This window comes from Canis lupus, chromosome 38, assembly GCF_048164855.1.
Source record: "Canis lupus baileyi chromosome 38, mCanLup2.hap1, whole genome shotgun sequence".
NCBI lineage: Eukaryota > Metazoa > Chordata > Mammalia > Carnivora > Canidae > Canis > Canis lupus.
The window spans coordinates 7,509,927-7,535,165 of record NC_132875.1 but is presented as its reverse complement, the minus strand read 5'-3'; the positions used below and the strand labels follow the sequence as shown (position 1 = coordinate 7,535,165).

Here is a 25,239-nt window from a genome sequence, read left to right as displayed (position 1 = left end):
TAGGGATTTACCAAAAAGAACAAATGTCTCCTATAGTGTGGGCTGTGTCATGCCATTCTTCAATGAGCTGAGATAAGTGATTCATGGATTTGAATCACCCATGACATCTGTCACATGGAGTCTCTAAAGCTGATGTGGATTTGCAGTGAGGCGTGCCCTGCTCTGTTTAGGTCTCTGTGTGTGAGGGTGCGTGTGTGGAGGGGGGAGAGACTCATATCATTATACATTAAGGAGTTTGATGCTTTTTAATTTTAAATAGTTGGAAATGAAAAAAAGTGCCAAATGAACCTGAATGCTCAGATTTAGCTGTCCTTTCTATCTTTCTAGAAAAGAGATATTAATAAACTCTGACTCCTGAGCCACCCTCTGGACTTTTACAGAGGCCCAAGGCATACTTCAAGTGGATATGGGGCAGGATCTTCACAATTTAAAGCCAGAATAAAAATATATTTCATTCACTTTGCCTAGGACATGTATTTCAGTTCCCTAGGCCTTGGAATTCATGTCATATAGAATCCCCTAGAAACAGCTGGGTTGTTGTGATAAATGGATGGACATATGCAAAATCCTCTGATAGCAGGCTCTGTAAGTATTGGCTTCTTTCCCTTCTTTCCATCGTCCTTATCAGTAGGAGCAAAGCCTATTCTTTTTTTTTTTAATTTGTATTTAAATTCAATTTAGTTAAAACATAGTGTATTATTACTTTCAGAGGTAGAGTTCAATGATTCATCAGTTGCATATAGCACCCAGGGCTTATAACATCAAGGTGCTCTCCTTAATGCCGATCATCCAGTTACCCGGTTCCCCCACCCCTCCAGCCACCCCAATTTGTTTCCTAGAGTTAAGAGTATAAAGCCTATTCTTTTTTCCATAAAACCCCAAGGGCAATGCATTAGAAAAGCCCCCCAAAATTATAAATTGTGTCATTGTATCATCCTACTCAAAAGCATCCAAGCCATCAACAGGACAAGGTTGGGTTCAAGTATCAGCTCCCCACTTACTGCAAGTGGGACTTTTGGCAAAAATCCATGTGCACAGTCTCAGTTTCCTCCTCTGAAGAATGAGATAATAATGACAGATGGTCATCAAAGGAAAGTTTCAATAAAAGAATACATATAAAGTACTTAGCACTGTTCCTGGCATGTAGTAGTGTACACTCAGAAGCCGTCAGCTAGAAGGTCTGCCTTTTAATGACCTTCACTTTCATCCTAATTTGCACAAAACAAAGCAAAAGAGAGAGAAATCAAAACAGTTTGGGAGACCTTGCTTTTGTCTTAATAACAGAAAAGCTGGTCTAAGTCCTTAATTCCATTCTAAGTTCCCTTGACATCTGTGTCTCCCACCACCTGCCCTGACTTCACCTGGAGATTTTGCTCTCTGTGTTCCACACCATCTTAGAGAGTACAAATATCACAATCACATGATAGTGAATGGGTAGGTGTAGGGGAGGAGCTCCCTGAGAGATGCCCATACACACATGTACATGCACATACACACAGCCACTCCCACACCCACCTTTACAAAACCAGAGCAGAGGGCCCAGAAGCCCATTAAAGATAAAAATGTTTGTTTTCCACATTTGGCTCAATTCTAATGAAAACATCTGGGTGTCACAGTGATGGTAGGAGCAAATCTGGGTAGCTACAGAAAGCACCTCCAGACCAGCCAGGAAGCCAGAGCCCTATGGATGCATGAGGAACCAGTTCTGGAGGTGTTAGCACCAGGGAGATGGGTGTCACCTCCTACATCTCTGAGATTCTGCAAGAGTATAATTTGGAGGGTTATAGGTCTTCTTGGGTTTTTTTTTGGGGGGGGGGAGGCGCAAATCTACTTATTAGTTTTTGAAATAAAGTAGTCCTTACGTCTGTGTCTATATTTGTCTGTGTGTAGTTGTGTGGGGTGGTAGTAAAGATGGGATCAGAATCACTTTGAAGACTTTGTCAGAATAAATAGATAAACATTCCCCTACCAGCTCCTAAAATGCCAAGGTTTCGATTCATCTGTTGTTGAAGGTCTTTTGATGAAGAGTCTCAGGTAATTCTGACACGCACACACTCCAGCTGAGATGATCAGTAGCAAAGTATCAGCAAGGGCATGTTTATTTACTCCCAAACAGTTTATTTAAAAGTAGAAAGATAAAGCAATCCAGAACCCTTCCATGCAGGGTAAGGGCATTCAGTTCACAAGGGGCATCCATGTTTCCTGTTCATATTTTTCTCCCAAAGCCTACTCGATGCCTTCCCTTCCCTTTTTCCCCTTGTTCTCCTTTTCCCTATTCCTCTGTTACCCATTTCCTTTCTCCATTTCGCTTCTTCCTATTAGTCCCTGTGGACACTTGCATTAGGGAAGTCTACATTTGCCACTGGCTTATTTTTTTTAAGACTTTATTCATTTATTTAAGAGAGGGAGAGGGAGAGAGAGAGCACAGCAGAGGGAGCAACAGAGGGAGAAGGAGAGACAGACTCCCTGCTGAGCAGGAGCCCAACATGCGCCTCAGTATAGGACCCTGGAGATCATGACCTAAGCCGAAGGCAGATGCTTAACCAACTGAACCACCCAGGAGACCCAACCACTGGCTGATTTAAATACCTTCCCACTAGGTGCATCTCTGGACCCTCAGGTAGCACCTTCGCTGTGATGCTGTTAACCTGTCCGTGTTCCCCACAGTGGGTCAGGGAGGGGGCTGACCTGAGTCTGCTCTCTCATCTTTGGTGACACATTGTCCTGTCTGGGCTGTTCCCTACCATTTCCAGGCTTCCCTCACCCACTGCTGGTCTCCTTTCTGGGTGCTCCTGCTTGCCCAGGCACCTCTGCGGAGCACAGCAGTTCTCAAACTTCCTCAGATTCCCCCAGAAGGCTTGTTAGAGAAGTCTCCTGGGGCTCCCTCCCTCCAACTTCCTGATTTGTAAGACTTGGTGGGGTCCTAAGAATTTGCTTTTTTCTCATAATTTCCCAGTCACTGTTGGTTCAGGCACCACACTTTCAGAACCACTGGTGAACAGAAGAAGAGAACATAAGCACCAAAGTCACTTGACTTCCATTATGAATTTAGCCACTGACGGCTGAGTCACCCAGGCAACTTATTTGCTTTCATAGAGGCTCTGTATCCTCAGCTGTAATAATATGATAATAACCTCACAGAACTATTTTAAGGAGTAAACAAGATATTGTCTTTCTGGCTTTCTGTGTGAGAAGCAAAATTTATTAAATGGGATCTGAGACATTGAGCTTCCTTCTAGCCATGATGAGCCAATGCAGGTAACACCGGTCCCCAGCACCAATGCTGTACGGTGGTTAGGGATGTGAGTAACCACTTAAATGCACAAAGTCTCAGTATTTGCCCACCTTCCCCTGACACTCCGGCTCCCTGCCAACGTGTAGTCCAAACAGAGAAGGGAAGAAAGTCACTTTCATCTTCCTGGTCCTCTTTCCCCTCCCTCTCTCCCTCACTCATGACGTTCAATCTGGAATCCTGTAGCTAATTCCAAGGAGCACATTTTGTCCTTAGAAGGAATGTACAGGGCTTGCATTCCTGTGCTCAGAAGAGAGTGTGGTCTAATGGGTAGGAAGTGGGAGTGGTAGGGTGGTGGGTTCTATTTAAAGCCTCCCCACTGAGTCACTGAGGCATCCAAGAGACATGGTTTCACTTCTGGGCCTTCGGTTTCCTCTTGGTAGAGGGAGGAGTGATATCCCCTTCTTAGCAGGGTGCTTCTGAGGGCAGAGAAGTCCGTGTTTGAAAGCACTTGGAGCTGCGGAGTTATGTGGTCATATCAAATGTGGACTCTCTGGAGGCACCTAATTCTTCCACCTTCTCACTACAGAATGCTTATGTCCAGACAGTCAGGCATGTTAAGACTCTATCCTGAGTCACCTGAAGGCCTGTAGCTTGGAAATATTCAAGATAATAAGAATTCTGTAAGCACTCCTGCTGAGTCAGCACGCCCCTTCCCTGAGGTTTGGGGCAAGCAAAAGCAGGGAGCAGAGGGACCCCTGGCCCAGGACCCTGATTGAAACATGTCTGGGCCCAGCTATGTCTGTTCCATCTTTGGAACCTTGGACCAGAGCCCTCACCACTCTGAGTCTCGAACTCTGGTGATCCCTGACACCCCACCCCTTCTGACCCTTTGACATCCCCAAGGTTCTATAACTCAGAGCCATGAGGTCTTATCCAGGGTGACGGAGAAGTTGAGGGAGACCGTGGAGAATAGCTCTTGGTTTCCATGAAGAAACAACACAAGGCATGCATGCAGTCTTTGCCTTCCCCTGGAGAGGTTGCCTATACTGTCCATTCACTATTTCACTCAGGTTTCTTGAGTCCTTGTTTGCCTTGGGCTGGGAAGAGGGACCAGACAAAGGTCCTGCCTTCAAAGTGCCCCCTCCAGCAAGAGCAGCAGGTCCTGGAAAATGACCGCACAAGAGCACAGTTAACATCATCCAAAGGCTTAGAAAGGCCTTTAAAGAACAGAGGGAAGAAAAAGGAAATAAGGAGTCATAAGCCACAGGAAAAGCGAAAGGTAGAGAAAAGGCTATTGACTCTTCCTGCCAGATACCAAGCTGGTTGCTTTATATACATGAATTTATTTATCTTTTCATCCATCTTATGTGGTAGATTTTTTTTTTTTTGCACAATTTAAAGTTAAGAGAAAGTGGGCATAATAAATTCCCTGATGTTCCCAGATCTAGTACTTGGTGCTTTACATCCTGTATTAACACTACAATGCTCCCTCCTTAAAAACATGACACTTGATCCGGCCTTAAACAATCACTAAGGTTTCCCCCAACAGAGAACAACCACAGTTACTCAGGTAGAGGGAGCTAAAGGAACGAAATTATGGCTATCAAACTGAATCAGAGACCACCGCTTAAGGGCAGGGATGCAGGCAGGTGGGAAGTGGGAGCCACCTCATGTGTCCCATAAGCAGCTCCAGGCAGTGACGAGCCGTGGAAATAGGGAACGTGATCTGATTTTGCCCTTTACAGCTGCTGCTTTGATAGCCCTGTGAAGGATGATGGAAAAGTCAGATTCCCAGGCACTGATGAAATGCTATGGGTGGGGGGATGAGGGACCAGTAAAGAGATGATGACAGGAGCGCAGCAGAGAGACATGGAAGGCTGGAGCCATATCTGCGACATTTCATTAACTAACAGGGATGCATAGAATCCCAGGGGGTGTGTACTTGGAATTCTGAGAGTTTCCAGGAGACCTGCCTAAGACTCCAACCAGGATCCTTGGGACCACTTAGTAGGTATGCATTTAAATGAGATCAGTCCTTAAAGGTTTGCACATTCCTAAGAGGATGTTTCAGAAACAGACTGGGTCCTCAAAGCTTCAAGGCTCATGGGGATTCGGGTCTCCTTTGGGAAAGACAGAGGGAACCTGGATTCAAATTTCTCTGGACTCTGCCAAATATACATCCTTTAAATAGAAGGAAGAGCTGGTCTTGACTGAGCAGGCCTTTGATGCTCTATTGTCCAGAAAAAGAGCGGAGTTCTCAGGCACCAACTGTGCTTGCCTGACCCGGGAAGAGAACCAGATACTCCAGATACTGGTCCTGTTAGACTGGATGGTCTGAGGCCGAGGACTCAAGATAACTGGGGCCACAGCAGCCCTCAGAGAAGACAGGGCTTGAGTCCATCCAACCCAGAGGAGCCGGGGGGAGCTGCCGGGGTGACAGGGAATAGCACAGTGACGGAGCATGGCAGCAGAGAAGTGACTTCACAGAGCCATCACATGAGAGATAAACACAGGCCATGCTGAGGCCTCGAGGGGCCCAGCCAGAGGCCAAGAGGATGTGGGAAAAGTGATACGTGTGCACCCACTTGTGAGTAACTGCGTTAACAGTAAAAGGGGTCACTAAATGGAAATGATGACATTTCTAGTTCTTTTAGAAAAGTCAGGGCCTGGTTTCATCTTTATGTTGACCAAACATTCACTTGTCTTCTTCTTCTCTCACCCCGTCTGTCTTCTCTTCCATGCACAGCTCTCTAAGGGCTCGAGGGTGACAGGGACCACACAGCTCTCTAAGGCCTGGAGGGTGACAGGGACCACGCACAGCTCTCTAAGGTCTGGAGGGTGACAGGGACCACGCACAGCTCTCTAAGACCTAGAGGGTGACAGGGACCACGCACAGCTCTCTAAGGCCTAGAGGGTGACAGGGACCATGCACAGCTCTCTAAGGCTTAGAGGGTGACAGGGACCACGCACAGGTCTCTAAGGGCTAGAGACACTGAGGAGATCCCATCCCAGAGCTGGCCTGGCACCAGTTGCCTTCCCCTCCCATGTCCCTTCCAAGACAGAGGCCAGGAGATGCTGGGGCTGGACTCGCAGACTGCCCTGCACGGTCCCTTCTAGTTAACACAATCTCTCACTTGTTTCCTTCTCTCAGCCCCCTACTCCTCTGTCCATTTATTTTCGTCTTTTTCTTTCCCCTTTCTCTGTTTTCTCTTGCTTCTAAAATCTAGCTCGTGTGAGTAACGTTCATATGGTTATGAATACAGTCGGTTCTTTGTCATCTGTGATAATGAGAGGCGGGTCATGTGGATAACCCCAAACTGCAAACACTATTCATATACACGACTGAGGAACATTCCAGTCTGACTAACAATCTAATATTTGGTTTGGGCTGCACTCACTGGGTATCCATTAGCTCGTTAGCAGGAAGGGCATAGAGAGGTTAACCGGGCAAGCCCCAGGAAGGGCGACAGTACAGACACTGGCCAGGTCTCCTCCACTGAGCAATCGCCTGTGTGCACATCAGACTTTGTTGGTTTGTGTGATGAACGCTGCAGTGGCCTGTGTGGAGAGTGTGGCTGGGGACAGGGTACAGGCTGTCATAGGAGAAGGTGATCCTTTGCCAGAGGTTTGAAGAGACTAAGCCTCCAGACTAAGCCTCCAGAGACCAAGTAGGGTCAGCCGCTCAGTTCCAGGGTGGCTCAGCCTGCAGGGACAGGGCAGGGACAGGGCAAGGACTCCTCTCCAGATTCTGCTGTCAGTTTGATTCCCTGTGGGTGGCCCTGCATTAAGGAAATCAGCCCTCTTGGACATTTACAATACCAGACAGGACCCCATAGGAAATGTAAATTAGCTATACTCTAACACTCAGAGATGAGCACCATTAACGTTTTACTTATTTTTATTCTCTTTTCTAAGGTGACAAATGATGATTAGATAGATGGATGGATGGTTGGATGGATGGATAGATGATAGATGTAGATGGTAGACAGATGTTCCACATAATGCTTTATATTTTACATTTTCTTTATACAATCTTGTAAGCATTTTTATATCATTTGATTTTTCTAATGTCTATTACATCTAATTTAATGCATACTGAATAATTTATAATTTATTATAATTTATAATATATATTTTATATATTATATACATTATTTTTATATATTATATATAAATATATATTTATATATTATTTTATATATGATAATATATTATATTATTATATATATAATAATTTATTAAATTTCTATATTATTGAGGGGCACCTGGGTGGCTCAGTGGTTGAGTGTCTGCCTTTGGCTCAGGTTGTAATCCCAGGATCCTGGGATCAAATGCTGTATCAGGCTTCCCGCCTGAAGCCTGCTTCTCCCTCTGCCTGTGTCTCTGCCATTCTCTCTGTGTCTCTCATGAATAAACAAAATCTTAAAATAAGTAAATAAATTTCTCCATTATTGAGATATTGTTTCCAATTCTTTGCTTATTGTACATGATATGGCAAAGAAAATCCTCCTGCATGCATATTTCTTCGAATTGCTGAGTTGATCCTTAGCAGAGATTCCTTTAAAAATGACTTTACGTGTAAAGGGGAACAAAGAGTTTTAAGGCTCTTGAATCAATTATCAAAAATTTTTCTAGCTCTTTTTCATGGCTTCGCAGAGGTGGTGGGCTGCTTTGGGATGAAGCTGAGCATCTGTTTCCCAGCCACGGGCTGCCGGGAATTCAGTGCAGTGGATGATGTTTGCAAACTTCTTATCTTTTATGAGGAGCAGAAGTTGCTGCTGATACTCTGGGTGAAGAATGGAAGGGTTATGTGGTGTGAATTCCTGTTGGGAACGACAAGCCAGGTTCCCCATGAAGCAGGGTGTCTCCACCCATGGCCATATCCATCTGCTACTGAGTGATGGGCATTCCTGTTACAGACCAAGGAGGACTGGAGAACGAATGCACACATCTGTGGATGCCCATCTGAGGGTTCTCAATTTCTTGTAAAAACAAGGAGGGGAAGGATATCCCTGGACTCACTGATAGGACTGCACCTCGTCATCTGGGGCCCAGAAGAGCTCGCAGAATGCACAGACCAGTCTCTCTGAAGAAGACACTGCCTCCCAGTATGTTGTGAGAAAGCCCCAAAACAAGGAAGATAGGACACCTAGGACCAATTAGCCCAAATTCTGCATCTTGTTACTCGAGGGTCCACACAAATGTGGGTGTATTGCTCCAAACAGTGTACTAAGAAGAATAAGGAAGGGCTGCAGGTTATGAAACTTTTGACCAAAAGAATGAAGGGGCCAAAGAAAAATGCCAGGAACAGATAACAAGAGATGGAGCCTATCCTCTCTGAGGGCTTCTGCCTCTGAGTCCAGTCAAAAAGGGGATGTTTTAAGTCTGAATGAGAATGGCCATCAGAGCTGCCGCCCACGAGTTCCCCCTGCTGCTGGCGCCTCCAGTCTCCCTCCCTCGACGGCTGCCATGGCTGAAGGGGAGGCTAAAGGAGATAAAGCCAAGGTGAAGGATGAGCCACAGAGAAGATCTGCAAGGTTATCTGCTAAACCTGCTCCTCCAAAGCCAGAGCCCAAGCCTAAAAAGGCCGCTGCAAAGAAGGGAGAGAAGGTACCCAAAGGGAAAAAAGGGAAAGCTGATGCTGGCAAGGATGAAAATAACCTGCAGAAAATGGAAAGGCCTAAACAGACCAGGCACAGAAAGCTGAAGGTGCTGGAGATGCCAAGTGAAGTGTGCGCATTTTTGATAACTGTGTACTTCTGGTGACTGTACAGTTTGAAATACTATTTTTTTATCAAGTTTTATAAAAATGCAGAATTTTGTTTTACTTTTTTTTTTTTTTAAGCTATGTTGTTAACACACGGAACACTTCATTGTTGTTTTGGGGGAAGGGCATGTCACTAATAGAATATCTCCGAAGCTAGATTGATAACAAGAGGGAAAAACACCTTCCCCTTCTAGTTTTAAGAAACTTCCTCTTGGCTCCCAGGAGGAGGGATTCCTCGATGTTGACACACATGAGCCACCTTGGTGGTGTGGAAAAACTAAAATTCATTTTTTTATGTACTCTTCTCCCTCTCTGCCTTCAACATAGACTTGACTCCCTTAAACCCAGAGACCTGTTGGAACCTGACTCCATGAAATGGTTCCCAGTATGTCAGGAAATCTGGACTTTACAGTGTCACCATTGAGATGGCGTCCCTCAAAAGAGTTCCTTTTTTTAGCTTGTGGATCTTCAGATTGATAATTCTGCCATTTTCATTTCATTTCCTGAAAGTCCGGGTCTGCTTGTGAAAAGTTGTTAAACAACATGTTAAATGTGAACTGTCAACCCTCACTCTAAACTTGCCCTGTTCAGAGCATCACATGAAGACTTCATGGGGTTTTATAGTGGCTTTCTGATTTTGGTAGTCCATTGAAGAAGGGAGTTTGAAAGTTGTTGTATACTGTTAACAATTGGCCGCCCAAGTCCTGCCTGAAATACCATGATTGTTTATGAAAAGTATCTTTAATAAGGCTGGATACAGTTTGGCTTGGAAAAAAGAGAGAGAGAGAGAGAGAGAGAGAGAGAGAGAGAGAGAGAATGACCATCAAAAAAGAGAGAAAAGTTTTCTAAGTAAGTGGCAACAATTTATTGGGGGTATAAGTATTGGACACTTGCCAACATTAAACATTCTGTTTCATGAGTAGAATTTAACATAGGTAAAAATGTGATAAATATAATGACTTTTTTTGTTTTTTTTGTTTTGTTTTTAATTGTATTTATTTATTCATGAGAGACACAAGGAGAGAGAGAGGCAGAGACATAGGCAGAGGGAGAAGCAGGGTCCCTCCCTGCAGGGAGCCCGATGTGGGGCTCAATCCCAGGACCCCGAGATCACAACTTGAGCCAATGGTAGATGCTCAATGACTGATTCACCCAGGTGTCCCAATAATTCAATGTTTTAATTAGGATTTCTTTGAATTTATTTTGAGAACATTTTTCCCATGCTTATAGAACTCTCAGTTTATAATGCTGCCCATTTTTCTATTGGTGATTCTTATTTACATGAGCTGTTCTTTTTTTTATGAGCTATTCTTATGAACTTTATGTGAGCTGTATATTTATACATATGTATGTACATTTGTATATTAATCCTGGGCTATGTGCACTGCAAATTTTTTTTCTCCATTTGTTTTTGGCCTTTTGATTTTGATGATGATTTTATTATTTAAAATTTTTAATTTAATTGTCCTCAAATCTTTGCCTTTACTTTGTGACTTCCTCCATGCTTTTATGTTTATAATTCCCTCTCCACTTTAAAGACTAGAGAATATATATTCATATTTCCTACATGCTTTGCTTTATTTCTTATGTTTAATTTTATGATTCATGTTTATTTTTTGTATATAGTATGAAGTAAGGAATTTACTGGAGATCATTCTCCAAACTCTTTCTTGACTAATCCATTGGTTTATGATGTTTCCTTATCACATATTACACTGCCATACATGCAGTACACACCTTGATGTATCACCCAGACTCCCTCCCCCCTCAGGAATGAAAGACTCACTCCTCCAGCTGCAGAAGACAGCCCTTCCCCCAGCTAAGGAGAATTCTGATGGCCCTATCAGCCCCTCCCCATGTGGCTGAAGCCTGTGTTGGGATTGAATCAAAGCTCAATTTCTCCCTTTGCCTGATTTCACTTCCATTCCCTACTTGCTTCCATGATGATCCTAAGAACACTCCCTATCCCACATCCTGCAACCTAATCATCATCCCAGAGTCCCAGGAACACAGCCTGTGACACACATACATAGCGGCCCACAATCTATAACCCTAAACTTCTGAAAACTGAAAGCTGTTTATCATGAGTTTGGTGCCAACATTCATTTGGGAGAAAAATATGATCCATATCAGTAGGAGGCCGTTTATAGTTTTGATGTATCCTGCCCAGTTTTGTTACAGAAATATCAGTGTATTTGATTATGGAGTAACTGGTCCAGACTCCACTGAAGGTATTCAGTATTATTTAGGATACAACCAAATTACCTTTTAAATTCCAAAATGTTAAATTCCAAAACACATCTGGCCCCAAGAGTTTCAGCTAAGGCACTTGGACCAATACTGAGTGTATTTTGAAACTTACCTAATGCAGGTGTCCTTTTAATTCTAATATCATCATTAAACATGGTGAAATCTAATAATTAAAGTCTCTCCTTCAGCACTGCTATTCTTTTACAAAATAATTTTGTTATTCCCACCCATTTTACTCTCTGAAATTAACTTCAGAATCATTTACCAAATGACTCTTCAGACTGAGATTTTCACTGCAATAACATTAAGCCTAAAAATTCATCTGAGGAGTAATATCTTTAAAGTACTTAACCATCCCATGGAAGAACATGAGAAACCTATCCCTTTGTTTAGGTTTACTTTTATATCTTTAGCTGGATTTAGGTGGATTTTTAAATTCCTTCAGATAAACTCCACATATATTTTGTTGAGTTATGGCCATGAATTAGCATTAATCGTCATTCTGAAAGACACTAAGCCATTTTTTCTCCATTAATTCTCCTCATTGTTTCTTATTTGTTCATAGAAAACAAAAATTTCTTCGAACTTTTACTCTCTATTGCCTCCCTGAATCGACTGAATGGTCATGTTTCCCCCACAAATTCATATAGTATTCAAACCTTCCCCCTCCACATGATGGTATTTGAAGCGGGGCTTTGGGAGGTAAGTCTTGAGAGCAGAACCTTCATGATTAGTGGGATTAGTGCCCTTATAAAAGGTATCTAGAGAGCTTTCTTGCCCCATTTTACCTTATAAAGGAAATCCGGAGAGCTCTCTTGTCCCTTTTTACCACGTGAGGGCATAGGGAGAAGGCAGCTGCTCATGAACCAGGATGTGGGCCCCCACCAGGCACTGGATCTGCTGGCATCTTCATCTCAGACTTGATGGCCTCCAGAACCATGATAAATCACTGTGTGTTGTTTAAGCTCCAGTCTGTGGTATTTTGCTATACTAGCCGGAAGGGACCAAAACATTTCCTTTCTGAAATTACTTTAATTCTAAGAAATTTTCAAGTGGATTTCCTTGAATTTTTCCTCTATATACTTATGTCGTCTGCAAATAATGATAATTTTGTTCTCTCCCATTGAATATTCATGCACCCTCTTTCCATTTTCTGCATGTTGTGCTGGACATTCTGTTCATAACAATCTGAAATAATGATGGCAGGGGCAGGAATTCTGGTCAGCTTTCCAATCTTAATTGGAATTGTCCCTAGTGCTTCACTATTAAACATCACACTGGCTGATACTTCATGACACTTATTCTTAATCATCTACAGAATCATCTCAGCTTTCTAAGAGTTTCTTTTTCTTCCATGAGAAATAGGTTACATTGTATCCTACATTTTTATATCTGCTGAAATTACTATATTTGTCTCTTTTGAAATACTGCTATGAAATAATATATTGATCAATTTCCTACTGGTGAACCATTCTTGAATTTAGGATAGACTATTTTACTGTAGTGGGTGAGTTGCACCAATTCTTTACAGAAATATGGATTTTCACATACATTTTTATAACTGAGATCAGCTGTGAGGCAGTAGAATCACCACATGGGAAACAATTTAAAGATGAAGATCACAGGACTCAGAAGCCATAACCAAAAAGATAAATTTGTCTTTTGAATAATTTTAATTCTCTAATAGAAAACATGCCCCTCAGCCAAAAGACAATAGAAATTTGTTAAAAACAGCGAATTGGAGATCAATTCCATTATTTTCAAAGTGCTCAAGCAATCTATCACAAGAAGGAGAAGAAATCCAGTAGTAAAAAGAATAGTTGCAAACAGGTAGTTCACAGGGGGTAGAAGAAAAACTGTAAGTGGACAATATAATTTGAAACAATTCCCAAACTCTTTGATAATTAAAGAAATACAACTTAAAACTAAAACAGATAGTATTTTAAGTCTATTAATATAGCAAAATTCCAAACATTTGATGAAGACACCCGGTCCTGGCAAGGATGTGGGAAACCAGGTACTCGTATTCCTTATTGTTTCTAGGGAAGGGCTTGGCAATAGGTACCCAATTAAAAATCCATGTATATTAGATCCCAGCAACTCTGCTACTAAATATTTACCACATAGAGGTATTCACAAAGTATATGTAGAAAGTGCAAAAGTAAACCAAAACAACCAATATATTTACCAATCAGTCTTAATTTTGAGACATATCTTTTTGAGGCGCCTGGGTGGCTCAGTCGGTTAAGTGTCTGCCTTCCGCTCAAGTCATGATCTCAGGGTCCTGAGAACGGAGTCACTCCTGTTCCCTGCTAAATGGGGAATCTGCTTCCCTCTCCCTCTGCCCACCCCCAACTTGTGCACTCTCTCTCTCTCTCTCTCTCTCTAATGAATGAATAAAATCTTCAAAGAAAAACACACACACACACACATATCCTTTTGATGGGATAGTATGTTGCCATTAGGGAAAAAAATAGATTTCTGTGTACAATATATAGAAAGTTTGCAGTATAACTTATTAAATGAGAGAAAGCAACTTGAAGAAGAATGAGCATATTCTGGCCACATTTTTACACTTATTGAAGATGGATAAGTAAAGATAGATACTGGTATATGCATCTTTTTTGTTGTTCACACCAGAAGATATCTTTGGGGACAAAACTTGAATAAGATGGTGGCGAGAGAAGGGGGATACGGATGCTTTTTACTGTGTACTCTCTACACTGTTGGAATCTTCCACATTTCTTCTATTAAAGTGTAATATGAGCAAACATTTTTCTAAGACTTTCAAAACGCATTTTCTTTTATATATTTTTCTATATTAAATTGATAATAAGAATTTAATATTATTCGGCCCCATCCTTAAGGACTCTGATCCAATGGGGAAGAGTGGGACCCACAAATCTGAAATTTTTGCACATATTCCCAATACATTTAATGTAGGTAGCTGAGAAATATACTGAAAATCTCAGTTCTGTAGCTATGCTACTTCATTTTACCTCATTCAGATATTGATACCAAGGTTAAGTTATCATAATAAATTATTTGCATGGCACTGAGGACCATATGGAAGTGTTGAATCACTATAATTTACACCTGAAACTAATATAACACTATATTAACTATACAGCAATTAAAATGAGAAACTTAATAAAAATTAGCATAAATAAATGATTTGTATAGCTGTCCATGATTTTCTATTATCTGAAAAGTTTTTTTTATTTTAAAAATTTTTTAATTGGAATTCGATTTGCCAACATATGGTATAACACCCAGTGCTCACCCATCAAGTGCCCCCCTCAGTGCCCATCACCCAGTCACCCCATTCTCCCACCTCCCATTACACTACCCCTTGTTCATTTCCCAGAGTTAGGAGTCTCTCATGTTTTGTCATCCTCTCTGATTTTTCCCACTCATTATCTGAAAAGTTATATAGCATCAGAATTATCAATGCCTGGACAACTGGGGGGGAAAATTGCCAATAAGACAAGTGTCTTTCTGGAAATAAGTCTTTGATACCTTATTTATTTTCTCCAAAGCTAATTTTTCTATTCAATCTTCTATTTATTTTTTAAATCACATCAAATCAATTATATTTTCAGTCCAAATTATTCAGATTTTCAAATTTATTGCCTTAGAATTATGCAAATAAATCTCTAATAGTTTTCCTCTCTACCATGTCTATTTTATAGCCCTTTCTTATTTCTCAATTTTATTTTTGAATACTCTCTCACTTTCTCCTGATTATCCTTATTTTTTTTTAGATTTTTAAAATTTATTTATTCATGAGAAACACAAAGAGAGAAAGAGAGGTAGAGACACAGGCAGAGGGAAAAGCAGGCTCCATGTAGGGAGCCCAATGTGGGACTCGATCCGGGGTCTCTAGGATCAGGCCCTGGACTGAAGGCAGCGCTAAACCGCTGAGCCACCCGGGCTGCGGTTATCCTTATCCTTATCCTTATTCTATTTTTATAAATCTTATCCTAAATCTATTTTATAAATATTCTTAAAGACGTGCCCCTTGAACTTTCTAATCAACACTAATTATTCTATTTCCATTCTCTAATTCTTTACTGTCTGCTTTTATTCTTATTTATTTCCCCTATTTTACTCAAATTTGTTTTGTTGCTTTTGAAACATAAAACTAGGGGCACCTGGGTGGATTAGTAGGTTGTGCAACTGACTTTCGGTTCTGGCTGGGGTCCTGATCTTGGGGGTCATGAGATCACCACTCCCCCCACCCCCCAGCCCTTGCCCCAGGCTCCCAGCTCTGAGTGGAGTCTGCTTGAGATTCTTTCTCTCTCCTCCTCTGCTCCTCCCCCTGCTTGTGCTCTCTTTCTCTTTTTGCTTACTCTCACTCTCAAATAAATAAATAAATAAATAATCTTTGAAACATAAAACTGTCACTCCTAATAAATCACAAAAGTACATAAATTACTTGTTTTGTCTATAGATATACTGTTCACTTCATATGATAATTTTCTAAATAACTTTCCCAGTATCAGTTCACGATCTGTAGTGAAAATTTTATTTTCCCTTTTCGCTCAGTAGTTGTTTAAGAAATTTTAAGAAAATTATCACATGGTTAAATGCGTTTGCTTGTTTTAGTTATTTAAACCTGATGAAGAGCCAAAGTTATCAGAAAATGTAATTATGCTCTATCTGTATTTTCAAATCTGTTGAGGTTTTCTTTGTATCCCTAAAAATCCTGTATTTATTTTGTGAACATTCTACATGTATATTCTATTTTCAGTAGATATACATTAATTCATTTTTATTAAATAATACTTACTATTTAATCCTGCCAAATTATATTATCTAACTTAAGTCCTTGATTTTCAGTCCCCTAATCTTTCAAAATATGAGAGGCACATGGTAAATTTTCCTACAAGTTTACATCTGTTTATTTCTGTATCCTTTTATTATATGTGTATTTTTTATTTTTGAACTCAATTTTACAGTCTTTAACTTATTAAAATATATGTGTGGCATGTTTCAGCTGCTTTATTTTAGTTCATGAAGTCATTCATCAAATATTCATTTAATGCTCACCTGTTCAGTAACAGTTGACAGAGCCCCTTGATACAGTTCTGGCCAGTAAAATGAAGCACGATTCTGCTGGAGCATCTGATTCTCCACTTTCTCCTTCTTCTGGCCTGGATGTGGTCAACCAGCTGGAGCCACAGCAGTTTCCTTGTGAACAGGAGGGCAGGATCAAGACTTGTAGATATATCTCTAAAGATGATTTATTTCCCAAAACAACACCAACAACTAACTACCTCTGGAATCTTTATTATAAGAGAAAAAGTAATCCCTATTGTTGAATATACTGTTTATTGGTTATGGTGTGTTTATAGTTGAATACATTCCTAACTAATATATCTTTATATCTACTTCAAATTTTTCAAAGACATATGTGAAACTACAATTTTTTAATTATAAAGGCAGTACACTGCAATAATTCTCTATGCGATAAAACAAATTAGGATATTACTAATTATCTGCATTCTCCAACCTTTATAAATGTAATTTGTGAAACCAAAATTTCATTTTGGTTGAATTTGTTTATATCATGTTACTTTTGCACTGAATTTTGGAATCATAATTGTAACAATTATTTAGAATTAACATTTTTTTTCTCAATGTTATCAGTTTACACTATGGTTCTTTAATGGTTGAATTTGTCCATTCACGGGTAAGAGTGTTTGACTCATCTTCGGAGCAGCTGTCATGTTTTCGAGCACACATCCACAAGAGTGCTATTTTTCTCTGAAATCCTTCCATGATTAAAAATGCCTTTCTTTGGCCTTTAAGCATGAACATTTCAGACAACAACCTTTTGTATTACTGTAAGAACTCTTGGGTTAACATTTTTCATCAAAACTCTGCCTTTTTAAAACTTTCTTATAAAGTTTTATAAAATATTAGGAAGAATAGCCTAAGGGCAGCACAAATTTTCTTCTTTGTTAAACTACATGTTTTTCAATTCTTTAAAAAAAAAAAAGAGTTGCAAGAATATGCTAGTCTATCAATAGTTTATCCTGAAAGATGGTGTAAGCTCCTTGGATCACAATCCACATTTGTGAAGTGCTGCTAATGCTGCTGATAATGGTGATCGTTTTAGATCAGTCAAGTTTTCGTCTATGTATCTTTCCTTATTCTTTCTTTTGTTTTGGTCTCTCTCTTCTGAATGTTGCTTGCCTAAAATTGGTTTTCTGTTCTCTATAGCAAATTCCTCTCTCTAATTTTTTAAGATCTTTTTTCAGCATCTATAGCCAGATATATTTGTCTACAACATATCTCCACATCACCATTGTCTCTATATCACTGACTTGACTTGATTCTCTGCATTACCTATTCTACTTACTACTTTCAAGGCATATTTTGATTCTTCTGTTGCATTTTTAGGTTCCCAGAATTCTCTTCCTGCCCCTGTCAGATCCTTTTTCATGTCTGCTGGCATTCCCGAAGCCACTTTTATCTCATCTCTCAACTCTTGCTTCACAAGCTCACGCTTTCTCCAATTTGTTGAGAACGTAAAGAGAATGTGGTCTAGGTGACTTTTCTTCTCTTCTGCGTATGTTTTTTCTCATGTGGTATTATCCTTGGACAGTATAGATTTATGAACAACTGCACTATTTTTTATAGGCTTCATGTTATCTTTTTGTTTGTTCATCCTTGACTAATGAACTTGAGGATTTATTTTGCCACCTGAGTATTCCTTAATGGGTTGTTCTTAACAGACATTAGCAAATAATTGACTGATAATCTTCTTTTCTGGTTGTGATAACTTGGCATCTGAATTATCATAGTTGCTTTGATGGAAAAGTGGAGTAAGGTGAATCAAGTACAGTTTTCTTGCTGCCACACTACCAGACACTTTGCCTTTTTCTAAAAAGGGAAACCCCATGGTTCATGGATGCAAATAAAAGATTGCAAAACCATGTTTCTTTAAATCACCTAAAAGTGATTAAAGGGAAGCCAGTAAATTTGATTGCTGGTACACTATACCCAATCTGCAGTAGGGAAGCTATACAGGAGAGTGGTTCAAGTAGGTTTAGGGGCTTCTTGGGTTTCTGCCTCTTATCCACTTCCACACAGTGAGACCACAGGAGACCCACATGTGTGAATCTCAGTTCTCTCATGTGTAAAACCATGCTAATTATACCACCTCATAGGGTTATTGGGAAATTAGGTAGAGTACTATATGTTGTATGCCTCATATTATTAACGTATGTTAGGCATCGTTGATGCAGAAACCAGTATATGACAAGTATTCAAGAAAGTATAACAACTACAAATATTTTGTTAGTTGTACAATATTTTGTAAGACCTGATATTTTTTATTTTATTTTATTTTTTTATTTTTATTTATTCTTAAGTAAACCTTCTGTACTAATTTCTTGCAAGTGCCCCGTAATCAAATTCCAAAATGAACACAATGGCACTTTTTAAAAACAATTTAATTAGCTTTATTCACATAAAAAAATGCAGGATCACAGGCCCATTGCCAACCACTAGTCAATCTGAGCAAGCTAACAAGAATATGGAACCATTTCAAGAACCCTTGGATTTACTTATTAAGAACACATTCGATTTTTGACTCAATTTTACATACTGGTAAGTAGCTTAAAAGATTCATGATAAAGTCTTTTGACAGACAAAGAAAGGCTAAATGTTACCCAGAATTTTATTTCATTTTTATCAGGTGGAAATGCTTTCCCTGTTGACATTTTTGCCAACTTAAGTTCGCAGAAAGAATGTTTTCAGTTAGTTACAAATATCAAAATGGATGGTCACCTCAGAGGGAGGGAAATGGGGAACCAGAGACCCAGGGGGCCTATGAACAACTGCAGGAAGCAGCACTTCCTTCTCTTTGGCCAGCCCTCCACATAAACCTGATGGAAGATACAAATAAAATTTGGATATTCTTCTTCAGATTGAAAAATTAGAGACACTTAATAACTGCCTGCTTTATAATTAAATTGATTTCTTTAAAACTTTGTGGGAAATACTTATATTGAAAATCCTCTTCCTTAGGCGTTTCATAGCTTCATGAATTACTGTTGGACAAGACTTGGAGGGGATGGAATGGCTTGAAGCCTTCCACTGGGGTTGAACAGCCCCTGGAGACCACAGGAGGGGTCGTGTTCTGACGCCTCAGGTGTTATCCTGAATTGAGGGGAGCTGCAGAATCAAAATCCTTTTACATCTTTCTGCTCAAGAGAGCCACCTACTGTGTTGCTTTTACATTGTCCATGTCCACCCTAGGTAAAAACAATATTATTTGGGGGAGAAATTACATTTTTAATGATTCAAACATTTTAATGGCTTTTTTCATTCTCACAATAGAAATGTATCCATGACTTTAGGAAAGTGGTTCCTTCTCCCTGAAGTGTAACAAATTCTCAAAGAAGAGTATTTGACTAGATATGTAAAATGTCAAAAAGCACTAGTAATTAAAATCTAGCCAAGATAAAGAAAAAAAAGTCTTCCCAATGATGGGGTGAGTTAACTACTGGGGAGAAGGAGGAGATGAAGCACACCTAACTTGAGCCACATCCTTGTATTTCCCAATTGGCTGTACCTGTAAATGTGTAACATTTATCCTGCTCTTTGGAAGATGGCATGGGATGTTTGATGACCACCCTCCAGGTATCTGAAACCCTACATTGTAGGGTCATGTCAAACCAGCCACCACAAACTATGTGACTTTACACAAATCCATTTATTTCTTGAAACCTCAGGTTAAGCATCTTAAATATGAGGGCAATAACTAAATCAGAGGCCCAGGAGCATTTGTTTAAATAAATATGGCCAGAACCCAAGCATATGAAAAGATATAAAATTGGAGCACTACTGAGGAACCCTAACGCTTTGTGGGACTCTGTTTGCAAACTAGGAGACCAACTGATTTTGTAGACATTCTGTAGCACCAAAGCTCTATGGTTCTAAATGGAATATGTTAACCACAACAACAACCAGAGTCCTGTGTCTCCATCTGTACAAGGTGTTTGTGAAGTCCAGCACAATGGAAATTGATCCACATTATGTCATTTTAAAGATGAAGAAAAGAAAATAACAGGGAAAAAATTAGGTCCACTCTAATTAAGAGTCAAAGAGGAAGAAGGTGGTTAGTATTTTTGGTTTTTTTCCAGAGTTCCAGCCTCTCCTTTGAACTGGCCATGCAGGACACTGAGCCCCTTCCAAGGAAAAGAGATGGAATGTGCCAGAGCACTCGCTAACATGAATGTTCTTCCACTTGAAGTCTGTAAGATCGACTTGTACTGACACTGGAGAGAAAAACTGCGTAGTATGAGCCCTTTGTCCTCATAACAGGTTTGTCCTATTTCTTGCTTTGTGAACTAACATAAATCGAACAGAGCAATGCACTCAAACCACACTGGACTTGATAATATAAAGGAAGAATCAATGGGGAGTAAGTGTGCAGCCTACTTTACAAAGTCAACAGATCATAGAAGCACTGTCATCCCTCACACTTCCTCCCCCAGATGTGGCCTCCCAGCCTCTTTTCTTCTTGGGACATGCAGGGAATTTTACAGTAGTTCATGACTTGTGGTCACTTAGGGATTTGGAACTTTTTTATGGAACCCTTATTTTTAACCATTCAGGTTCCATCCCCTTTCTTTAGTTAGTCTTGATGTATAGCTGTTTCCATATTTATCCTTCACATGCCCAAATTCCCTAAATATTCAGAGATACAGCCAACCCTCAATAGATGCCTGTTTGATAATAGATGTATTTTCTATATTATCTCCTGTTGTATAATAGATCACTCCCAAACTTAGTGGCTTTAACAATAAATATATGTTATCTCACAGAGTTTCTGTAGATCGTTACCTTGGAAGCTGGGTGATTTCAGCTGGAGGTCTTCCATGAGGCTGTGGTCAAGATGTTGGCCCAGGGTACAGTCACTTGAACCCTCATCTGAGTCTACAGAATCCCCTTGCAAAATGACTCACTCACAGGACTGTCATAAAGAGTCCTAGATTCCTAATTGCTGTTGAAGGGAAGTCTTAATTACTCCACGCCAACCTTTCAATAGCACTGCTTGAGTGTCCTTACAACATGGTGGCCGATATCCCCTGGCATGAGTGATCCAAGTGACAGAGATCAAGAAGGAAGACATCATGCCTTTTATGATCTAGTCTCTTAAGACATACATCATCACTTCTAGAAAACTCTCTTCATTTAGAAATGCTGAAGCCATGTCCAAGGGGTGAGGATGGGAGGGGGTGACATTCAGTCTCCACCTGTCTAAGAGAGGAATATCGAGCAACATGTGAACATATTTTAAAACTTCCAAAATCTCTTTAGGATAGTTCAGGATAGAAATGATTCAAAAATGAATCATAAGGGTAGCAATTCAAATGACAAAAGAATTCTCTGAAGGACTCTGTAAGTTGGCAGCAACAAAGTACACGTAAGTATTGGTTTTCAGATCATTGCTTACTTGACAATGAGATTGGGAACCAAAGGATCTTTAATTGAAATGTTAGCATTAGAAGAAACTTTGTAATAATCTTGTAAACTAATGGAAAAATTATTTAATTCACAGAGATTTTCAGGAACACACCTGATGTTTATAAGAAATACACCTTACAATTTTTCTGCTATGATGATGAAAGGAAGTCAAAGGTGTTAATGTAAGATGCTGATGAAGATGTTAATGCTTCTAATATAACTGGTGGTGAAAGGAATGCATAGATGGCTGCAATAATCCCTTCTTTGAGACTATTTTTGTTATTTTTGCCGTATTGTATAATAAAATTCTGGAGAGAAATACAATGGCAAACACTGTACAGTTTTCATTGCACGTGTCAGGAATATGGGGTGGAGGAGACCAAAGTTTCATATTAGTTTACAAGACCAACAGTTAATTCCTGTCAAAAGTAAATAAGTAAAATTCCATCAAATGAGATCTTTTTGGCACAGAGGCAAACAATCAACTTGTGTTATTTTTTTTTCACTTTTCCAACAGTGTGTTTCATCAACATACAACTATAGTGCCCTCTTTCTCTCCTCACACCAAAAATAAAAATAATTACAATTACAATAAAAGGCTTTTTTGGCAAAGCCAAAGATGTTTACACTTATGAAACAAACTATTTTTAAGTTCCACTGATAGAGAGACTTGTGGACAAACTGCCCGAATAAATACTGCTCTTCCTTAGCCAATGACTGGGTGTGATGGATTAAATACCAAACAAGAAAAAGTAACAAGTCTCCATGACACTCTCCATGTTTTCTGGCATTTCTCTCTTCGTGGGGACTGTTCATCTCCCCCGTCTTGAACTGTCTGGCTATGAGCTCTGTATTTCCGCCCTGAGTGACACTTTTGCCATCTGTACCTGTTTGCCTCCTACTGAAATGCACCAAGTGTGTTCCAGACACCAGTGAATCTTTTGCCTCAGACAGGTTTTGATTTACTTAGCACCTATCAGCTAAGAAGGCTTCAGTGTCTAGAGTTGTGTGACTGTAGAGAGTTTTAAGAATGGAAGAGGTTCTTTTATAAAGTCAGTTCTCTCCTGTTATCTCTGCAGCCTTGCTCTCCCAAGTGAGGCCCATGAGCTAGACAGTTCAAATGACCCAAATCTCTGATGCCACTGCAGACCCATGGAATCAGAATCAGGGCTTCTTAAGAAGATCCCCCTTAGGTGATTCCTATATGTACGTAAGTTTGGGAAGCAGTGCCCAAACCATTTCAAACTCAAAAACATTTACATTCCACATAAATGAGAAAGCTTTACACATAGACTAGACCATCAGATGGTTCTCCTTGTTGGGTCATACTGGGAAGCTCACCATAGACTCAGGCTGCAGAAAAGAAATTACAAGATGTTAATGTTCACATGAGGGTGGCTCCCCTCCATGTGTGGTGGGAAACTGAGCTATGCGACCGGACCATCAGGCCCAGCCAAGCCAGTGTTGTAGCCAAGAACTCCTAGCAGAGGTTTGCAAACAAAATCCTTCAGACAGATGAATTCTGGCTGAAGGGAAAAGCACGAGGCCACAGCATATACCCAGTTTATGGGAAAGGAGACCAAATTCAGACACATTTAGCTCTGTTAGCTTTCCTGGGTTCCCCCAACTTCTTATTTCTCCATTGAGTTATTCACAAACAGGATGACCATTTACAAATCTATGGACAAAGGGCCAGTGCTTCACTGCTGAAAAGGAGCAAAGGCATAGCTACTGCCATCCCCAAACCAAAAAGCTCCATTTGGAACTGAATCAGAAGCAGAGCTATACACTCACATCTGCAAAGAGCAAACACTCGTAACATTGAAATATTTGAAAAGCCACCATAATTACTGGCTAACAAGAAAAGCATAATACAGATTCCAACTAGCTCTCAGTAGATCTCAGCCCCTTACTTTCTTATTCAATATTCCATGACACCAACAAGGCCTGAGAGGGTAGCATTACCTTCTCCGTTTTACAGGTAAGGAAGGAGGTACTGAGCGGAGAAGTAAATCTCCCATTGTGACAGCTACCAAGTCCCAGAACCATAACTACATCCGGGCTCTGTGATTCCAACGCAGTGTTGTGTCCTCTCTACACACTTCTACACACCACTTGAGAGATTATCGAAGGCTTATTCCAACTACTCCTAAGCAACTAGTCACTCTTCCTTGTGATGGAATTGCAGAGTGATTTGGAAACTGCAATAAATAAAGCCCCACCCCTTCCCCAAGTCACTACTCAGAGGTCACTTCTATTCTTAAGTAAATTAAAAATAATCAACTTTGAGATAATAGGAATGTAGCCACTAGTCTTCCTCAAATCAGCCAGACATGAAAGACTTCATGCTTCATGCTTCCTATTTAAGCCGTCATTTCCTAAAGCCTTTGGAGTTGGGTTTAACTATTCTAGAGTCATTTTTTATTCAGTTTTGCAAATGTGGCTCACAGGATTGTGTGTTTCTTCAAAGGCAATGTATAGAACCCACCCAAACTCTAGTCTGCTTGAGATTCTCCCCCAGAGAATGCATCGTTGCAAGAAAACTGGAGCTGATGTCCATGGTCTTCCCAGGGCAGTCTCTGAAACACAGTGGCCAAATGGAATTAGGCAAAATTTATGGGATAAGACCCACTTAAATCTTACAAACTGGTATTGTGCTCTTAACTATGCCAGACACAGTGCTAGGCCTCCGGGACCCCAAACTGAGTAAGAATATAAGCATAAAATGGCATAATGTGAGTTGGATGGTATGATTGAAGTACATGGATATTAGTGGTAAAGGTGTGAATGGTGATCAGTAAGTCACATTGAGGGAGGGCAGGTAAATGGTTGAGCCGAACCTTGAAAAGTGAGTAAAGGTGGGGAGGGTATTATACAATCTATACCAGGACTGACAACTACAGGTAAACCCAACACCAACCCCATTACTGTGCCCAGCACAGACATCATCAAATTATCATAGGCTTCTTTCCTTCTCAACCAAGACATGGTGGTCTCAAAATCCTAATGCTGGTATTTTAGAGAACACTCCCAGTCTGTCCAAATGTCTACAAGTTCTTTGCCATCTGACCTCGATCCGTGGCATCTTCTTCAGGCATCTTTGTTTTCAGCAAACCAATTGTATTGACTTACTCCCATAATGTTTCAAGAGAGCTTAAATAGACCTATGTTTGGAGGAACACTTCTCCATTTTTAATGTTTCCTTCCAAGTGGAGAGAACCCCACTCTGGTAAAACTTCTGGTCTCTCTCTGCCAGTTTTATTTATCCTGTCCCAGTAAAGGAGGATTAAATTAGCTGATTATTAAATTTGTGAAGAATAAACTAGACAAGCACAGTTCATCTCCTCCCATTTTCCTTTTGGAGGGATGAGTTCTCAGTATCTCCATTCCTTATGATTTTTTCTGGGCAAGGTTTTTGTCTTGTAAGTAAGGCCTCCCTCACTGAGGTGGGATGTCCATCAATAGGGCTATAGTTATACTGCATAGTTACATTAAACCACAT

At 40.3% G+C, this 25,239-nt stretch overlaps 1 long non-coding RNA gene across 2 annotated transcripts in view; it reads right to left on the bottom strand.

The window, feature by feature from the left end:
• Window positions 1–25,239, bottom strand: part of LOC140626707 (uncharacterized) — a 128,124-nt gene that overhangs the window by 22,869 nt on the left and 80,016 nt on the right. For both annotated transcript variants that reach the window (XR_012025746.1, XR_012025747.1), the window contains exon 5: window positions 16,305–16,445. This is a non-coding gene — a long non-coding RNA (uncharacterized lncRNA). The remainder of the gene's footprint in view (window positions 1–16,304; window positions 16,446–25,239) is intronic.